Below are 14,048 nucleotides of genomic sequence, written 5' to 3'. Positions count from 1 at the left end.
GGGTGTGCGTGTGTGTGCTTGGATGGTTGGCTTCCTAGCCTGTGTCTAGCCTTTGCTGCTCAGTCCAGGGCTCTGCGGCTGCCCCGCGGCCACCATTGTCCCCGGTCTCCACAGCCCAGTGGCCACAGATGTTCCCCGTTTGATACCGTGCTCCTCTCTCACACACACACCCTGCACACACACACATACCCCATTTTGGTGAATGTGTGGGTGGCCAAGCGGGGCGCCCTGTTGCGTGCCACAGTTGCACATCATTGGCCTCTCTGGTCTCTGCACGTGACGCAGAGGAGGGGGAAACTATTGCGTCTACAGTTTTAATCCTGCCACCGTGCATAATGGAACAGAAGTTGCCCCAAGTGGAGAGGTGTTCCTAAAGGGATATTGGGAAAAAAAAACTGAGTGTGAGAAGAAAGAGAGAGAGCACACAGAGAAGAAATGTTGCTCAAAGCACCTCAAATAATGAAAGAGGTCCATGAAAGCTGACATCTGTCCATCGTTTTGCTTGTATGTAAAGAATGAAGGGGGATTAATCTGGATACGCAGAACCACAAACAGACCATCCAAACTTTCTGTAACAATGGATGTCATGACATCATGACTTAAGTGCTTCTGCAGACATGGTTGATCTGGTATTCTGAAGGATATATGGTAACATTTAAATTTTTTATAAATCATTTTTCACCAGCATGCAATCAGCAGTAGCAAATCATGTGCATAAACTGACATGAAAGGGATTTGGTTAGAATAATTCAGGAATAGGTCTTTTGTTTCCATGGCAAACATTTATTGGTTTAGCTAAAAAAAAAAATTTTAGCTAGCAAATAAAGCTGTGGGGAAAAAAATAGTGCCTTTAGCTTATTTTCTTTGTTAGTAAATAGAATAAAATGGAAACACCTTTCAAATGTTCACTTTGTTTGTCCTGGAAGTTCAGCTTTAACCTGTTAGACAACTGACATACTTGGTTTGCTCTTCCATTTCAAACAGTTAAAAGCACAGCAAAGAAATGTATACATTTAAAAACATTCTCAAACGAAAAAAAAACAAAAGAAAAAAGACATAGTTAGGTGATAGGTCATCATGGTTCAGCAAAACTGGCTCAGCAAAAAACCCTCTTCCCTGATAATTTTGTTGTCTGAAATGACAGATATTGAACTGGCAGCACAGGTTTTTTAAATTAGCTTACTTAACACCAAACATCAATCACATAAAAGATAATCTCCCAATTGATCTTGAAAGTTGTTTTGATTAAACAAAAGCTTTTAGTTCAAGGGGTGATGCATTTGTTATATTAATAAAAAAACTATATATTACATGGTTGATTAATTTTTAAAAGCACGCACATAGAAAATAAGGACTCTAACTCCCAAAATGTATAGAAGACGTGTCAAAGTTATATTGTCAATGCAGGGAGATGAACATAGTTCAAAATGCAGTACATGGTGAACAGAAACAAAAGCACTGCCAGCTCTCAGACAACGCCTATTTTTAATCAAAATCCCACACAGGAAGAACACTTAAGTTGCTTAATCAAAGATCAGGCTGCTCTGTATTAATAATAGAGCAGAGGACTGAAATGGAGTTTTACTTATTTAAGACTACACTTTTTTGCCTCGTATACCTTTGGAATATATTGGATCTAGCAGCAGTAGGAATTAAACCCAAAAAGCCTTAGATACCCTTACTGTGCCTTTGAAAGTATTAGAATGTAGAGAGGTTTAAAGTGTGCTGTCACTTTTGCAACGGACTGTATTCATTACAGTGGTTAATAGAACCCTACATTGCTGTATGCTGGATATTTAAAAGCCTGTGGAATAAATAGGAAAAAATAGCCAAATGTATTGGATTTTATGTTTTAATGTAAATAGAAGAAGAGATGTCTTTATATATTGACATAGCTCTATTTGAAATAACTACTGTCATTTTTTTGCTTTTCATAATTAACATTAATTACTGTGTGAACCAGAACAACTAAAGTGCATCCCCTTTAAAGTAATAAGGTTTTCTTTTATTTAACAGTGAATCAGTAAATATATTATGTGAATTCAGTGTGTAGGGGGGAGAATGGTTGTCTGATTTGAGCTTTGAATATCAAAAGTATTTTCCTCTTAAGATTTATTGCAAAAATTGCCCTGAACCTCATTGGCTATATTCTTCAGGAGTTTTTGGAAAATTATTAGTATATATTTGGCTGATGTAGCTGCTAGAAATTATCTAATAATGTTTCTGTAGCAGAGGTGTCAAGTAACGAAGTACAAATACTTTACTGTACTTAAGCCCACTTTTTAGGTATCTTTACTTTACTCCATTACTTATTTTTCTTTCTACTTCTGACTTCTACTCATTACATTTTCACACAAGTATCTGTACTTTCTATTCCTTAAATTTTTAAAACAAACTTGGCTTCGGTTTAATGTTTATGAATATTTATTTCACGTCAAGTGCGCCATCCAATGCAGATCATTGGCTCCATCCACATCTAGTGAAAACTAGTGTAATTGGATGAGTTGTATAACGTGAACACGTGGTTATCTAAAGGAAATCATCGGAAGCAAGTAAGTATTCTTCAAACTGCATACGCGAATTGTCTATGCCATGCTACAATGTCGAATTCAGAAAAAGATGTTGAAATGTCTGAAAGATCGGACACAGGCGAGAGCGTATCGGGAGATGGAGACAGAGACTAACAAGACCTCCCTCATCCTTGGCCCTATCTCAAAGAAATTTTCCAAATAGTTGTAAAATTAAGTTTTCAATTCATATAGTGGCATCTGGCTGTTTTTTTTTAAATGTTACTTTATACTTTTATACTTTAAGTAGTTTTGGAGCACATAGTTTTTCACTTTTACTTGAGTAAAGAGGTCAAATTGATACTTCAACTTTTAGTGGACTGTTTTTGAACCGCAGTATCTATACTTCTACTTAAGTAAGAAACGTGTGTACTTTTGAAACCACTGTCAAAAGTACACACGAAAAGTACACAGATTTATGAGCCATCTTAAACCTGACCTACTCTCTGTTGGTAAGCACCTGGTTTCAACAGTAATAAGTATTTCTCACAAATCTTGCTCAAAATTTCATTTACATTTTAGGATGATTGACAGGACTTGTCTGCCACCTGTTTTACTGCAGCAGCTGAACAAAAGAAACCCTTTTTCTTCACCACCCAAATGTATAACTCAAGCTGTCAGATTATGTGTACACCTTAACCTCTCCACACCCTTATTCCATTTCTAATTCCCCACATCAGCCACTCAACTGCTCCCAGAGAGAACAGAGGACCCCTCAAAACATCACACCTGCCTTCCCCAAGGGCAACATGGCTTGGGAAAATATCTGTGGCAGGTTTGACTTTCTCTCTCTCTTGACTCTTTAAATACAACTTTGCTATGTACACTATTTTCTAACTGCGAGGTCAACCACTAGTTAGAAAATTTCTCATGCCACAATTATTTAATTTCCCTCAACCAGTTGTCAAAAAATAAGTGTCTGATGCGCAATATTACAGAGGTTCCATGAAAAATGTTGCTATTTTTAAGGGAGTGACCTACATCTTTCCTGAATCCCATCAAAACACTGTCTATGCACTGTATGGTTCAACTTAACAAAGGGTTTTTTTGAGAGTGTTTTTAACATAATCTCTGAGGCACAGCTTTAACGTATGCACCAGTCTCATTTAAATTCTAAATGTGCATTTTTCTTGGGTTAATATCAACAACTTGAGTTTCAGACACAAGGTTTTATCTTTTAATTCCTTTGACACAAAAGCCAAAAGAGAGGAATTGCGAGAAAATCAAACATTGTTTAAATGAGCATGTCTGGTCATGGCATTTCAGGACTAAGATCTAGGAACCTTAAGACAAAACATGCAGCCGTTACACAGGATTACTGAAGAGAGCCCGGGCAAACAATAACCTGCGCTAATACAGTAGCAGAGAGATTTACACAGTTACAGTAACAATGGACATGTGTGGTGTGAAGATAGGCAGGCAACCACTAATTAGCTCAGTATGAACAGCCTATTGTTATAGATTCAGAATGACTACACCTCAATCAAGCTTCACTTGTAGATGGCTGCAGACCGGGCTCGATGTGGCTGGGCTATTGTTGAGCTAAATGCTATTAACTTTTAAGCCGAGCGACACATAAAAGTGAAGCTGGTGTAAATTACAATTCCCCTGCATATAATCCACTTGCTGATGGAAGACATTACAGCGGCCTTGTGTCTTGACAACAGATTATGGCGACAGCTTTACCCTACCCTGCTTGCAAAAAGGGGAAACCACAGGATTTCTCTCTTTATCCGACCCATGCCTTCTTCATCTTCTTTCTTTCCCTCCCTCCTTCCCTTGCTCCTTCTTTTACCCCCCCTTCTTTTCTGTCCTCTCCTGATCTTGCAGTAGTATTCACTATGTGCCAATGGTTCATGCCTGCAGGGGGGCCACCAAATCCATTATCAGGTAGGACAACAGTTTCCACACTGTTTCACTCGTGCTGTATATTATGTGGAGGGAGGAAGGCATTAAGAAAGGAAAGTAAGAGAGGGGGGCGGCTGAGGCAAAGCTAGCTTTCAAACCAGATTATGAACCAAAAAATATTGCAAATGTACGCATTAAGATTTTGCACTGCCTTGAAAAGTATTCTTGCATCCTAAACTTGAAAAAAAAAATGTTTTTACTTATATGAAGCTTAAATGAAATTTTTTAGGATTTTAGTCTGATGGATAAACGCATTTTAGAAATTACTCACTGAAAAAGGAAATAAAAGGTATGGTTTTCAAAATTTTGTGCATTAAACGTGTATCACTGGTATTCATTCCTCTTGAACAGCTTCAGTATACTTTTCTATGTTCAGAATAAAAAAAATTCTGTTCTTATTAAAAGCATTTTCAATTGTTTCTTCACAATTTACTACATTAATAAACTTGGCTTTTCATGCATTTTAGAGAAAAGCAAAATATCTTTTTGCACATTGATTTAAAGTACAATTTTGAGCTTACCTAACCCATGGCAAATATATTAGCTGTGTCATTGATTTGATTTCTCTTAAAGTATAAGAGAGGCCTCTTAGTTTATTTCTACAATAGAACTATCTTCTTGCCACACTTCTAGAAAGTCCAGCATTGTGGAATGCATTATAACAATAGTTTGTCTCAACAGATCCTTGCATTTTAGCTGTAGCTTTCCTGCTCATCCAGAATAACCATAAGCCTATAGGCTATGTCTAATTAAATATATTTTTTTCCTTTCAGTTTTGTTTGACCCAATTGTCTTGTAAGGTTTGCAGGTGTGTAATACTTTTTTGGTTTTCAGATAATAGATCGAACAGTTATCCATGAGATGTTCCAAATTTCGGTTTGAAGTTACTTTATAACATAACTTTGCTCTAAACTTATTCTTAACTTATAAAAAGTTGACTTTAATGATTCTCATATGTAATTTTAATTTTGTTTTAAAACATCTCTGTACAAGCTGTGTTTAATATGAAATTTGAAAAGGTTCTAAAACCTTCCCACAGCAGGATATATGTATATTAATACTGCCTATATAATGTGACTTTAATAAAGAGGACAAAGAAAGGGATTGCACCTGAATGTTCTCACCATATTTTCAGTTTTAAGTTAATTACTGGTGTAGCATGAAGTAATAAATCACAAAGACAAGTCAGCACAAAAAGTCAAAGCGGCTCAAGTTTCTCTGAGTATGTGTAATTCATTCTGACACCTGAGCAGCTCTGCATACTACCTGCACGACTTCAGAGAAGAGACTTGATGAAGCATAATTAGTGTCAAACTGTTGTCCCTTTCATGCCGGGAACTAGGCTTCAGAGGACATAACGATGTTTGGAGGAAGAGCTTCGGACAGCTTATTGTGTAAAGGTAAAACAGCTCTTCAGTTTATCCCAGGTGCATGTCACTGCATCAGTGAGACAAGCAAAGCAGCCTGATGTCTGGGTTGCAGCTGGTTGTTGTTTTGGTGCTGCAGTGAGCTGTGCATGCTAAGATACTAACTGGGTATGGGGCAAAAACGGGAACACCACTGGCAACTGGCAACATTTACTTCCACTCACAAATATGCACACACACAAACACATTATACACACTAAACAGACAAACTAAAGGCCAAATATAGCTGTAGCGATGGCCAGTGTGCCAGTCTGAGCGTGAGTGTGTCTAATTCCCGACTAATGCTGTCTACCCTCCAGGTCCGCTGTCCTTGGCTGCCTGCCATTCTCTGAGTACTCGCTACACTCCTTTAAAAGCCTTTCAAGGAAAAGTTCAGGGGCATAAAGCAACACAGAAAGACAAATATAAAGAGTACGAGACAAAAATTCTCCCTTAATAATAAAAAAAGGTATATATATATATATATATATATATATATAGATATATGTATATATCTATATATATATATAATCTAAATAACTCCTGAGTAAACAATAATGTCAGAGTTCTGGAAAACAGTAATTTACTTTCTCCAAATCTATCATATTAAAGAAAACAGGGATCTGTCTGTTTCTAACCTAAAGGAACAGTCCTAACCTTTAGGCAATAAGGCGTAACCTGAAATTTACCACCTCTGACCTCCAACCTTTGACACCTTTACTCGCTGCTGTGCTGCTAAATAATCTCTTCTGCAATGTACCATTTTGTTATCAACTAAACCTGAGCAGTTTTTCCCTTTTTGCTCCACAGCATTTGTTTTTTGAAGCTGCAGCGAGGTTTTCACTTTTTATCCACTCATTATCATAAATGTGAGATCTAGATGTGAACACTGCTTAAGGCCCTTGGGGCCTGAAGCTTAGTGACATTTTGCTAGAGGCTTTCGCTTATGAAACCTGATGCCTGGAGGGAAGCTTACAGATAATCGGGTTGGGCCGGCTGGATGGGGCGGGGGTAGAAGGGTTTGGAAGTCAAAACAGAGTAAACCAACCAGTCAGGCCTGTATGGCTTGTTGTAGTGAAGGCTCAGTCTTCAAATCCTATTTCACTTTGTATTCATCTTTACTTTATGTGACCAAAACATGTTATGTCAGGACACACAAAAAAAACAAATATATATATATTACTTTTCTTCTTTCTTGCGTGTGTTCCATATTTAACTAAACCAGCCACCTGAGGGTTTTTATAAATGATCCACTCTTCCTCCTTTGGTTTTGCTGGAATCCAAAATCAACACGCCCTATTCACAGTTCAAAACACATTGTTATCACATTCACCCCTTCAGATATAAATTTTTTGTAATGCTTCAGGTTACAGAATAAGAATGAAAAGATTCCGTGTAAGGAAATCACCCCTTAAGTGACAAATGTTTGTTTTGTTTTTTATTTGAGTGCGAGACTGATAATAAAGTAACTTCAATTCTTAAAAGTAGTCATGTGACGACAACTCAATTTATTTTATAGAATTAAATGGGAAAGATCAGCACAAAGCAAAACATAATTATGATGGATTTCAAATAAAATCCAAAGCAATTATCTGCTTTCTGAAGTTACATAGTGAGTAGAGTCGGAGCGTGTGTAAAACAATTTAAGAAAACACTAAATTTGTTAAAGACCGACAGCAAACAAATGGTATATGGAAGAACACAGTATAAACCTGACAGGTCAGAGAAGGTTTGAGGAATTTCTTCTAAGGAGAATTGGCAAGGAAGGTTACATATGATGATTAGATATGATGGGACGATGGATAAAATGAATAACAGGGTGATCCTGGAAAAAAACCTGTTAATCTAGTCACATTTCAGTATTTAATCCAATTAAAAATTACTGAATAGATTAAAAAAATTATGACCACCAACTATCATCATCCATTTTAACTATGCTGGATCTATTTTGTGTTCAATTCGTTACATCTTGCTCTTTTTTTGCTCAAGAAATTTTGAGTAGAACATAATCTTTACAGTCATACAATGGCAAAATTAGAATTTGTTAAACAGTGTATGTGCAAAAAATTTCAAATCCCCCTTAAATATTTAAAACTGATTTATAAATCTCCTACCAAAATCAGCTTCTCTTCCGTTTTGATGATTGGCTTCTAAGACTAAAGATGGACTTTTGGAAGTTAATCAACATGCTTGTTTTTGTGTTATTTTATGAACTTATGTGAGAAATTGCAAATGTGTGCTCACATGAGCACATTTGAAGCAAGGCAGATGAGGATGACAGATGTAAGTTTATTTGTGCATGGGTGTATGCATGTGTATCATGTGTGTGTGTGTTGGAGGGGGGGGGGTTCACGTGGGCATGACAGAAAACATGTCGAACAGACATGGGAGCAAAGTGACGGCTCTTTGAGTTTCATCTGTCTCCCCATCACTGCCTTCATCTTTCCTTCTCTCCTCCTTTCCTAAAGGCACAAACTCTGCCAGTTGTCACCTTAGAGTATTGCAGGCCTGCTGAAGCACTCCACTCCTCGGGAGGAGAATGTCAGCCCAGGCTCGGGGCAGTTTTGACAAACAGAGTATATATTGATACATGATAAAGTATGCTAGAAATCACCCGACTGCTGAGGGCTACTATAGTTTTAATATCATCATTTGAATTAACAAGCATTCTGTGGAGAAATAATGAGCTTTCATTATTCAGAACATCATCCTTACCCCGGCGGAGACTCGCAGGGCTATTAGTGCTTGAGAACTTAATGAAAAGAAGATAAAGAAGGTTTGAGATAAAAGTTTGAATGGCCACACTCAGTAACCAGAGTTAAAATTTAATGCGGCCCCAGCGGATGACAGATGAGCTTCTTATCTGAGGCCTGAGGAATGGGTAGACAGGGGATCCGCTTTGGAAGGTGCCATTTGACGGAAGATGAAGGATGTGCATTCTTCTTGCTTTTCTTCTGACAGGCCTCTGTGTGGTGCACCAACTGGTGTGAGACCCCGTAACCCTTTTGCAGGGATGTATACCACACACAGCTGCATATTGACCTTACATTAGGAACAAATTAGCTAAGGCTTTCTTCCAAAATATGATAAACTATAAGTCTGTCAGACTTTACATCCCATCAACAAGATAGGGCAAAGATCAATCAATGGTTAGTTATCATTAAATAAATGACTGTGAATTAAAGTTCTGGGTGCAGATTTGTTTTATTTAAGAAAAGAAAAAATTTGTAGTTGAAGGCTAAACAAGTAAGTATACCTACACTTATATTTAGCTAGGTGCAGGAAAAAGGATCCGAGCTTTTGGATGTTAAGAAATTGCAATTGGGGTTGAGCTCAATGCTTATTACAAGAAATGTATAAGCCTGCCTTTTTCAAAAGATTGTTAGGGCGCCAAACTGTAAAACTGACCCAAAAAGTCAAGATTTTTAATAACAACCTTGAAGCCACCATGTCCCAAGCCTAACATATAATATATAAAAATATAGAGAGGTGGGTATACCATGCAAAAACTGAACTGAGTAAAAGAAGAACTAATCCATCCTATTTTCACACAGGTAAAAGTAAAAAGTTCACATTCAAATTATTCAAGTAAGAGTATACAAAGTCTATAAGAGTATAATATAGAGTAAGATTTTGTAATAAAACTACTTAAATAGATGCTGAGCACTGATCTACTTACTAGTCATGATCATAACATCTGATTTAATATTTAAAAAATGATGTAATGTTACACAACATAGATAGCTGCGTATGCAAATTTCATTGATATGGAGAATAGAGAGATAGAGAGAATCAATTTTGAAAGAACATTCATACTATTTTAGTTCACAATGAGAAATAAGAAATCAATACCTAGTGTATGTTATGTATATAGGTAAGAATAAGTTACTTCCAGTAACATAAACATCATATACAGTATTATGTATATCTGTATGTGGACTGTTTTTCACTTGAACTTGAAATGACCGAGTAGTAGGTATCTATGCGGTGCTTTTCTGTTCATAACATGCTTGTTGTTCTTTGAGTGACATTACTCACAATTGGTGAAGGTGCTAGAAATTTGACCCAGGTAAGAGCATAGATACTTCATCATGTATATGTGTGTGTCTGTGTGAAAAACTGCTTTGTTTTTCAGGAATTTTGCAACATTCATATGCTGAATTGCTTCAGGTGCATTTTTGTTCACTAGGACTGCGGCGATCTCTTTTCTTCAACACTAAATATGTATGCACTGTGTACTTCCTTTCATAGGGAAATGTTCTGAGTTGTTTGAGATAAAAACAAAACAAAAAATGATAAAGCTTTTTTTCTTCAAAATGTAAGCTACTAACATCAATGTGCAGCCAGTCAAAGAGTTTAGGTTAAATCATTTGTTTGTGTCAAAAAAGTGAAGTAGAACTTCACTGTGACGCACTGGTGAAGTATAACTATACACATTTAGAAAACCACAAGTTAGAAAAAGGCATCAGCAGCCACTCACAGAGTCCCTCTGCTTGATGCTGTGTTTGTCCCAAGGGCCTTAAGGGAAGTATGTTTGCTTGCTGAACCATTGTGAAGTCTCCAACAGACATGTCTAGTTTGCTGCTGTGCCGGCCTGTGCTCCTCTCCGCTGGAGGAGATCTCTGTGAATGGGAGGGGAATGCATTGATTTGATGAATGAGTGCATATTTGTGGGAGTACTGGTGGCCAATGTGCAGTCTGGTGTGAGAAGTTATTTTTGCTGCCGCAACTTGACAACAAAGCCTTCAGCTCCAAGACTCCAAAAATCACAGCTCAGAAAAGCGACCAACACAGATGTTAGTTTCTGTTATCTCAGTCTACTGGTGTGTCTTTACGTTTTTATATTACTTGTTAATTAGGAATATTGTCTGTATACTTTTTATACAGAATTAACATATTTAGCCCCGCCCATCTTTACCATCGACTCTGACCAGGATCAATGTCACTGTTGGAAAAACGTCTCATGCGGCATGATTCTGCCTGTTAATTTTTGTAGACAGCCATGTTTTGGATTGTTGTGCTGTTTTTGTAATCTTTTGTTTTTGAATGAGGAATTGAAATGATGTCTTGGGATAGTGTTTTCTAACTTAGCATAGCTTGAAAATGTTCCTGGCTTAAAACCTTTTCATTTCCTCTCTGGTATGTTTCATGGTATTTGAAATGCTGTTAGTTTAATGATGTTCTCCAACTTTTAAAGCCTTTAAAAACACTTGGATTCATACTGAGATGAATTACATTAAGGGGGTCTTTGTTTACCACTAAGATGACGTCTTAAGTTGGTTGTTTTTTTCCTTAAGTTTATTTAGGTATCAGATCCACACACTGCTTTAAGAATTACACAAAAAAATGTAAAAACTATGTAATGAATTATGCACTATTGTTTATTCATCATAGCATTAAATCCCAATAAAATCTACAGATTTTTTTTAAAAATTATTTTCATCCTGTGGATTCTATCCCTTTTCCTAACATCAACATGCATACGGACATATGCTTCCTGTGTTCTTTTCAGATTGTAAAACTAATACGCTGGCCAATATAAAGTTTTTAGAATAATAAATTATTACATCTACCAGGGTAATAAAGTTTGACATCAAGCCCAGGGCTTCTATGGATTAAAAAGTGAATATAATTTGAAACCATTCAACTCAAGAGTCTTTAATATTTTTACCCCTTCCTTGGTTCATACTTCAAAGAAAAGTGTGTAATTTTTTTAAGCACCTATAAAGAATCTTTATCCATAATGGTGACTCAATTTATAGCAACCATATAACTTTAATTAAAGACACACATATGTTGGCTGGTTGAACAACTTTACACAGAAGTACAACATTATGGTCTGTTAAAAGATGTGTAGGGGGTATTGCACAGCTGGGAACTCTTTTGGGGTTTCATGAGTTTGCTGGGATTTTGGGTAAAAAAAAAACAAAACAAAGAAAAAAAACTGGGGGCATGAAATACTGTATGTGTAGGTTAATTCCTTTAAAAATGTTTAATGTGGTTGTAGGTTGCCCAGAAAATCAAGACCAAAGAAAGGGGCAGTTGAATTTTTCCTTTCCATATGTTTTTTTTTTTTTCCTTTTTTTATTTATTCATTGCAACCTTAAAAACACAAGACACATTTTAGGATCAGGCTGTGATTTTCTTTTTGGATTTTTCAAAAATATATAAATCCTTGTGTTTCCATTTTATATTCCTTTGACATTATAATGGGATTTCTGGCAAAATCATCTGAACTTATTGTTGACAGTCTGATAGCATTTTGATTGAACTAATGAACAATATTTACATTCAAGGTGTACAGCAGTTTGTTTTAGAAAAAATAACTCCAGAATACTTGATAAGTTTCATACTAAGCACCATAACGGTTCCTGTTAAAATGACTAAAAAGAGATTAGTCAAATGTATGGATTAAAATAGAAAACAGAATTAAAAGGAATTCATAGTTAACACAACAAAGCTTCGTTTACTGACTATCTCAGCCCTTAATTCAGTTCTATTGCATCATTTTAATGGGACGTGGCAAGGATAGCTGGAGGGAAAAACTGGGGGATGGAGAGGAGTGTGGACTAGGTCCTGTACAAGTATTCACATGCCCACAAAGCAGGCAAGCATCATAAAAAATGGCTCACTAATCATTTCAATACCGCACCAAAAGCAGCCAGGAAGATGGCTTAATGCGCATAAGCAAATACATATGTGCAACAACAGGTGATATTCATGTAACACGGATGGACCCTGTGAGAAAAACTGACGTTTGTTTTTTTTTTTTTTTAAAGAGACTTCAGAAGCCATAAATGGTAGAAGAGGAACAATAGTGAATAGTTTGTTTTTGGGTAGGAGCGGGTGGAGGAAACAGAATCTCTTAGAAATTAAGTTACGTAACAGCATCACATGTGAATGACCACAGAATAGAAAGTACTCAGATTGTATGAGGTGAATACGCCTGAGACATGAAGACATCTCGTTTAGATAACTGGAGTGGTAAGCCACTGTCATCTCAAGGGGAATCTTGCTCCTAATTTCCCCTGGAATCACAAACAGCTGTTGTTTAAACTAGATCACATCACTGTCACATGGCTGCAGGGGCTTGCAGTAGTCGCTGGGCTGCTACTCCGAACTGTCACTACCTACAGCCATTTTTAACGTTGATCCCTAACAGGTATTTTAATGTTCTTGATGTCTCATGAGATGCTGGAGGTGTAGAAGCCTGCAAAGAGTAGTCAGATCTGGATAAATATTTTACTTCATTGACTAAGACAGTTATAAATGCCACAAACTCTTCCTGTCATGAGAATGAAGAGATGTTTTCTTACATTGCATCTTTCATTCCTTCCCCTCTTTTTGTAACTAGTGATGTGTGGGCCCCATCTCCCTGTTTTTTCCCAGGATCCCATACTTGCGCCATGTGCCGTTGCTGATTACAAACATATGGCTTAAACACTGCAGACAATCACCAGACATAACAACAAATGCAAAACGTGACACTGAATACTTTCAATAAACTTTTAGCCTTAAAATCCAGTCATAGTTTCCTTTAAATAAAATATTATGCCATTTTCGGTCATGAATCAGCTACAGTTTATATGTTGAGATGAAAGATCACCTTTAAAAGTATTTTTTTGTTTGATCCTATTCTTTTAAGACATTTCAACCAAATTCAGCTGGTTCTGTGTCTGCAAGCTGTGACTCAGGGCACAGAAGATTCCTACTTCATAAAAAGGAATTTTACTAGTCCAAAATAACAATTGTTACCCACTGCATAGCTAGTCGAGTATTTGCAACTCCTAGATTGCAATCACACAATCCAAACTCAGGAACTCATTTACCAAAATTAATTTTTCAAGCTAACTGTGTTGAAAGCTTACGTCTGCATTTTACCCAATTTTGTTTTAGAATAGAATAGAATAGAAAATCCCTTTATTCTTCCACAATGGGGAAATTGTGGTGTTAAAGCAGCAAAAGGTTATAGCAGGAGTGGTCACACAATGTGGACCTTAGAAAGTGTATAAGAATAACATAATAGTGTTTATTGGAAAAACTAAACAAAGAAAATACTGTGCTTTTTAACAATATAAATAATGTGCACCTGGAGAATAGATAACCAATATAAAGCTATTGACATTTTTACAGTAGTGGATATTTGAGAATCGCAGCAACAACAGCA

General features: G+C 36.7%; 1 protein-coding gene across 1 annotated transcript in view; it reads left to right on the top strand.

Moving 5' to 3' along the window:
• Positions 1-5,760: 5,760 nt before the first annotated feature.
• The window catches only part of ofcc1 (orofacial cleft 1 candidate 1), a 160,072-nt gene continuing 151,784 nt past the window's right edge, over positions 5,761-14,048 (top strand). Inside the window, exon 1 of the mRNA XM_015389464.1 lies at positions 5,761-5,875. The gene's annotated coding sequence lies outside the window, so the exon portion shown is untranslated. The remainder of the gene's footprint in view (positions 5,876-14,048) is intronic.

Source organism: Cyprinodon variegatus, unplaced genomic scaffold (assembly GCF_000732505.1).
Source record: "Cyprinodon variegatus isolate N-32 unplaced genomic scaffold, C_variegatus-1.0 Scaffold20, whole genome shotgun sequence".
In the NCBI taxonomy this organism is placed as follows: Eukaryota; Metazoa; Chordata; class Actinopteri; order Cyprinodontiformes; family Cyprinodontidae; genus Cyprinodon; species Cyprinodon variegatus.
The sequence above is the reverse complement of the archived record's forward strand: the minus strand, read 5'-3'. Positions and strand labels throughout refer to the sequence as shown.